Source organism: Sinocyclocheilus rhinocerous, unplaced genomic scaffold (genome assembly GCF_001515625.1).
Source record: "Sinocyclocheilus rhinocerous isolate Xijiao unplaced genomic scaffold, SAMN03320098_v1.1 scaffold621, whole genome shotgun sequence".
Lineage (NCBI taxonomy): Eukaryota > Metazoa > Chordata > Actinopteri > Cypriniformes > Cyprinidae > Sinocyclocheilus > Sinocyclocheilus rhinocerous.
Window position 1 is genome coordinate 380549 of NW_015639806.1, and position 6875 is coordinate 387423.

The following is a 6875-nucleotide window of genomic DNA, read 5'->3' on the forward strand; positions in this document are numbered from 1 at the left end:
ATATATATATATATATATATATATATATATACATTCAAGATCGTGTTTTTTAGTTCAAAAGAACAAGAGAGAATTTTAGAGAGAGAGAGAAACTTGCAGAAAACAAGTTAAGTTGCTTCTTTTACAGAAGAACAAGAAAAAGAACAAGAAGCGAAATTAAAAAGAAAGGGAGAGAGAGAAACTTGTGACAGGAAATAAGCTAAAGTTAGCATGCATAGCCTAGGATGACAGAACGACCACAGTTGAATGAGAGCAAAAACTCAGAAATTAAAAAAAATATATATATATATATTTCTGAGATTTTGTTTCTTGTTGAAGAAAAAACTGAGAATGAATTAAAACAGAAACGAGCATGAGGGAGCGATCAAGAGTGAGGGGTGAGCGTTTCTCATTAGCATGCTCAGTCAGGTACGGCTCTGGTCTGGCTAGCTCAGAGCACATCCAGCTGTAGTGGAGTCTGCCAGCTCCCCAGGCCCACAGACCCAGCCATAATTACCCTCTTTAAGAAGAGGGAAAACGGGGGCATTATGAATTCTTCCCTCCGCCTCTATCTATCTCATCAATGCGTCTGTCGTCGTCTAATTAGCGGTCTAACTGATGAAAAATACCCCTGTCAAAATAACTCAAATACTGACAAAAGTGAACGCAGCACCCCATTCACTGCAGCGCAGTCTCAGAGCACAAAAGCCGTCAGAGAAGAAAGTTCATTGATGTCAAAAAAAAAAAGGGAGACGGAAAACAATGGATTAGGTTTTTGGGCGAGTCTTTATTTACATTTAGTTACACCAGTTTGCACCAGTTAGTGGAGAATCTAGAGACGTAGACCGATTGGAAATCAGTTGTACGATGACGAACAATCCCTTTCTACTCAATAACAAATCAAAATAATCAAAATTTGAGGTTCGAAATGCATAAAAATTAATTTTTATAAAACAAAATGTAATATTTTCCCTGTGTCCAAATATACCTACTTCCTTACTATATAGTTGCTGAAAACGGGAAAAGAGTAGCATGTCCGAATTCACAGTATTTAGGAGAAAACTAACCTGATGATCTACTACTTCCTCTGAGTTTCTGAAGTGTGCATCTAATAGACACTTTACTATCCCATGAGGCCACGGGAGAGGAGTTGAATGGCAGTGAAGTGACGCAACTGACACTGGAGGTCACATGACAATGACGTATGTCCGGATTTCATTCATACTACACACATTTAAACTACAAAGAAAATACTATAATAATAGTTGCAAGGTAAGATCTTATTCAAATGTAGTACCTACTAAGACGGTATGCGATTTCAGACATAGCTTTTATGTTGTGCTGTTTCATAAATTATACTGACACCTATTGGTGTGGAGGAGGCATCACAAACAAATGATTCTGGTTGTAGACCTACCCTATTTACAGACCTGCTGGTCACACATGATTCATTTTATATCTAACAATAGGTTTTAACTGAGATTAATTGGGTATTGTCTGGTCATGTGATCTCAACATGGCCGCCACCATGAGGGAATGACGTGCTACATGTGCAATAAACCAGCTACTATCAAAAGTACAATTAATTTCTTTAACAGTAACATTTCCATAGAGGGAATAACATGGAGCACCTTGAAAATTCTTACAAAACAGTACAAGCTGCATATTGCTTTCACACACACACACACACACACACACACACCCCCCACAGGAAGTACTTTGTCTGTCTGATTAAGTGTAAAAAGCAAACATGAGGGTCGACCTGCTGTGCTCTGCAAAACATCTGGAGTGGGTCAACATCTGTGTCCAGGTTGCCAACATCGCTAAGCAAATGCTGGCAGCCTTGAGCACAGAGCTAATAGAGAATGATGGGAAGGGGGTAGATGATGATGAAGGCCTGCGGAGAGGTGAACAGAAAATTTAGGAGACTCACAAGATGCTTGTGTCTGTTGACAAACAATCGTTCAGATTGAGGATTGAATACGATTGATGCATGAAAAAAAGATGATAATATTAACGTTGTAGGTAGATCCCATTGGACAAAAAAGTATTTTTTTTTCCAAAAATTTTTATTTTTTTTTGTGTTTAATAGAATAAAGAACTGCATACAGGTTAGGAATGACATGAGGGTGAGTACATAATATATATTTTTAAAATTAATTAATTAATTAATGTATTTATCTATTATGCAAACTGCGCCTTTAAGAGTTATTTTACTGTTCAGTTGAAGCAAAAAATGTATGGACTCAATTTATGCAAGCAAATCATGAGATGTGAAAGCATTTACCAACGGATGGCTTTTTAACAATCAGAAGTGGCACAGCAAAGGCAACATATCAAATTCCATCTTCAAACCGCCTTCTACAGAGCTTCACAGTGGCTGTCAGCTGTTCATTCAAAGTTGGCATCTGGGGATGAAATTACCTTATGTGGGTTGTCATGAAAAGAAAGAAGCTGTATTTTCCGTCCTTTAAATTAAAACCTATTAATGGAAGCGCTGCAGAGAACACAAAGGATTTCAAATTTATATCCACTGGATGGGCTAAGGTTTGCACACAGTGATCATAATGCTACCGCAGCCCTGCGTTATGGAGTTGATAAGTGTCTGTCAAGAACAGTCGTATAGAAAATGCATTTCAGGGTGTGGCATTTGGGGGAAGATGCCTGATGGTTCCTGGAAGTAGATATTGATCTTGTTTCACGGTTTTTGATACTGTTCTTAGCCAGAGAGCGGCTTCTTCCAGATTAATTAATCATTCAGAGATGCTTGTTGTGTTTACAGTCCAAATCTAGCACATTTTAGAGAGAGGCATTTCAATTTAGATGCTTTAAAGATAATAGTGCCTCACTGCCAATATGCGGCTGCTTTAATGCTTTAAATTACTATGCATAATGTATCTTGAAACAGCACTTGCATGGTTTTTGGACTGGATTTCTACATCGCTCAACAAAGAGCTATTTACACATCAAATAAATTTAAATCTGTTGGTTTGTGGGTATGTTTAACAGCATATTATGAGGCTATCATAGATGGTGAGAATATTAAACAATACTTCGCCGTGAGAGTGTTTGGCAAAGTGCTAAATGACATCGTTTTCAAGAAATATGATGACTTTGACTATGTTTTTGATATAGATGCTAGACAAACAATGAAAGCCCTTTCCTAAACCACATTCACAAAGAATCTCCACTGGACCACAATAACACTGCAGAAAATGTGCCTTGGAGTATTGTGTTAACACCAGTTCCACATTGAAATATGTGAATAACTAACAATATTTAAGTGTAATCTGCCTGAGCTAAATTTGGCCCAGTGGGCCGTAAGTGTTTTCTGTAGCCCAGAGAATTCGTAAGACATGTTATTAGGGGTTTTGTTTGATCAAGCATAATTTTCAGGGCTCTTTAGGGGACAATAAATAAACTGATAATGGAGCTTGATGCAAAAAATGGTAAGGGCTTTGTAACTTGGGCAAGCCAAGAATGATGGCTAACCGGAGGGTATGAGCGCAGCAGCTTTGCAAGGCGCAAACAGAGTAAAGCCACTCGACAGGACGGCGAGCCGCTTTCAGAGCGGGGATCATCTGCCAAGTTCATTAAATCTACCTGCAGGACAAAGTCATCTGTGCTCGTCAACAGCATTCTGCTCACAAGAGGTGACAAGTGTTCAGCAACCAGATGAATTCAGAGCAGTACATGCATGAAAACATGAATGCATAACCACTAGAAAACAGATGTGGAGATATAAATACACACGGGTGTATGTTGATATCTAGCCATGCAATCACAGAGGCTTAGCATCAGGCACGTGCACACATAGACATTAAAGGGGCTTGAGCACCTGCCCTTTTTCTTCCTCAAGAGAAAGTGGAGTTGATAAGTGTCTGTCAAGAACAGTCGTATAGAAAATGCATTTCAGGGTGTGGCATTTGGGGGAAGATGCCTGATGGTTCCTGGAAGTAGATATTGATCTTGTTTCAAGGTTTTTGATACTGTTCTTAGCCAGAGAGCGGCTTCTTCCAGATTCATTAATCATTCAGAGATGCTTGTTGTGTTTACAGTCCAAATCTAGCACATTTTAGTGAGAGGCATTTCAATTTAGATGCTTTAAAGATAATAGTGCCTCACTGCCAATATGCGGCTGCTTTAATGCTTTAAATTACTATGCATAATGTATCTTGAAACAGCACTTGCATGGTTTTTGGACTGGATTTCTACATCGCTCAACAAAGAGCTATTTACACATCAAATAAATTTAAATCTGTTGGTTTGTGGGTATGTTTAACAGCATATTATGAGGCTATCATAGATGGTGAGAATATTAAACAATACTTCGCCGTGAGAGTGTTTGGCAAAGTGCTAAATGACATCGTTTTCAAGAAATATGATGACTTTGACTATGTTTTTGATATAGATGCTAGACAAACAATGAAAGCCCTTTCCTAAACCACATTCACAAAGAATCTCCACTGGACCACAATAACACTGCAGAAAATGTGCCTTGGAGTATTGTGTTAACACCAGTTCCACATTGAAATATGTGAATAACTAACAATATTTAAGTGTAATCTGCCTGAGCTAAATTTGGCCCAGTGGGCCGTAAGTGTTTTCTGTAGCCCAGAGAATTCGTAAGACATGTTATTAGGGGTTTTGTTTGATCAAGCATAATTTTCAGGGCTCTTTAGGGGACAATAAATAAACTGATAATGGAGCTTGATGCAAAAAATGGTAAGGGCTTTGTAACTTGGGCAAGCCAAGAATGATGGCTAACCGGAGGGTATGAGCGCAGCAGCTTTGCAAGGCGCAAACAGAGTAAAGCCACTCGACAGGACGGCGAGCCGCTTTCAGAGCGGGGATCATCTGCCAAGTTCATTAAATCTACCTGCAGGACAAAGTCATCTGTGCTCGTCAACAGCATTCTGCTCACAAGAAGCGATAGGTGTTCAGCAACCAGATGAATTCAGGGCAGTACATATATATTAAACTTGAAAGGAATTGAAAGTAAAAGTAACAGTAACAGTAACAGTAAAAGTACAAGTACAAGTACAAGTAAATTCAAAATAGAAAAGGAGCAAATAAATATTAAAAATGGTTCTATACACAGTATGAGCAGCAAGATTGTGTTAAACTCTTTCTTCCATTTTGTATCTTTGGGTTAGCATAAGAGCCACTTCATCTGGTATCTGCATCTGAAGTGGCATTTAGATTCATTTACACAGACTTTTTAATGCAGGGATGCATTTAACTCTTTCCCCGCTAGCATTTAAAAAAAAAAGTTGCCAGCCACCGCCAGCGATTTTTATGATTTTCACTCTTAATAGCGCCACCTAGTGTATAACAGTGAAAACATGAAAAGCCGTAAAAACTCGTCTTTGCCGGGGAAGCGTTGTCTTCTAAAAGACGAGATAACTTGTCAATGGTGTGGAAAGAGTTAACCAGCTGTTACAAATGCATAAATAATGTTTTGTTTTAAACATAAAACGTTGAATGCTGATATTTGAAAAGATTTAAAACATGAAAAGATACTGAAGTCACTGTTAATAAGCGAGTCAGTGAGATTAAATCGATTCATTCAAAAGGTTTTCAATTTGACTGTTTTAATGAGTGAGTCACTGAAGCATTCGTTCAAAAAACGGATTCATTCAATAAGGAAACACCGTCCTGTGTGTCGCTCAGTGGCACAAAACAGCGTTGTTTGGAACTATTTTCATTGGCGAAATACAGTAAAAACAGGCATCTAAAATGTAAGTAACTTAATACTAACTTTATTAAACTTATTTAAAATCAATATTACATTTGTTATCATGCTGATATCTGGAGAAAAATGGCACTCTTAGTGTGAAATAGATTAACTATATTAAATGATATAAATAACAAAGACACACAGAGGCATTTTGCATCTTATCTTGAATCTTATGGGCATTCTAAATGCGTTTGAATAGACTAAATCACACAGTGTATGCGTGCACTCTCTGGGTGTGTTTTTGTTTGGTTTTTGTGATATAGCCTACTCGACAATGTCAGATCGCACATCGTTAAAACAACATTTACTATATTAGCACAGATGATGTATACCGCACACCCCAGCCTTGACTTGAGTGGAAAATGAAATCCACCTCGGTTGCGCGAGAACTTGTTTGCACACAGTGTTGCCAACTTAGCAATTTTGCTGCTAAATTTAGCAACTTTTCAGACTTTCCTAGCAACTTTTTCTTCCAAAAGCACCTAGCAACATATTTAGCTAGCCACCTTTTCCATTTTTCTACACATTTTCTTACAGTGTACTAACTGTTAGTACACTGTAAGAAAAATGGAAAAGGTGCTAGTAATTTTCCAGGACATTATCCGTTATCCGTTGTAACCCGAAAACACAAAATACAATGCGCTACATATTACTACTTTGTTACATTACACCACTGCATTCATGAAAACATGAAAACATAACCACCAGAAAACACATGTGGAGATATAAAAACGCACGGTTGTGTGTAAGCACGTGCTTTATGATATCTTGCCATGCAATCACAGTTTAAGAGGCTTAATATACTCCAGGACCCTTGGTGTGCATAAGAAACCTGAAGGCGGATTTGACTCAGGAACACACATTGACTCTGAATCAGTGTGTAGAGTTGTATTGATTTGTGTTTATAAAAAAAAAAAAAACATTGCCATTAGCAAAACAGGGATTTGTAAGATCGTCTGAACTAGGGATATCAAAAATGCCAATATGAAAAGTCGATACGAAAAATAAAAATAGAGATATACTGGTGTGTATAGTATCCAGAGTGCTGACTAATCCAGTACCCGAGGATTATAAATATATTATAAAATCTAAAATTATAAAATTATAGTATATATATATATATATATATATAAAGAAAGCAAAAAGAGTGACGTGT

At 37.6% G+C, this 6875-nt stretch overlaps 1 protein-coding gene across 1 annotated transcript in view; it reads right to left on the minus strand.

Annotated features, from left to right (window-relative positions):
* The window catches only part of ptprga (protein tyrosine phosphatase receptor type Ga), a 221848-nt gene that overhangs the window by 210191 nt on the left and 4782 nt on the right, over positions 1 to 6875 (minus strand). The gene's annotated exons all lie outside the window — the stretch shown is intronic.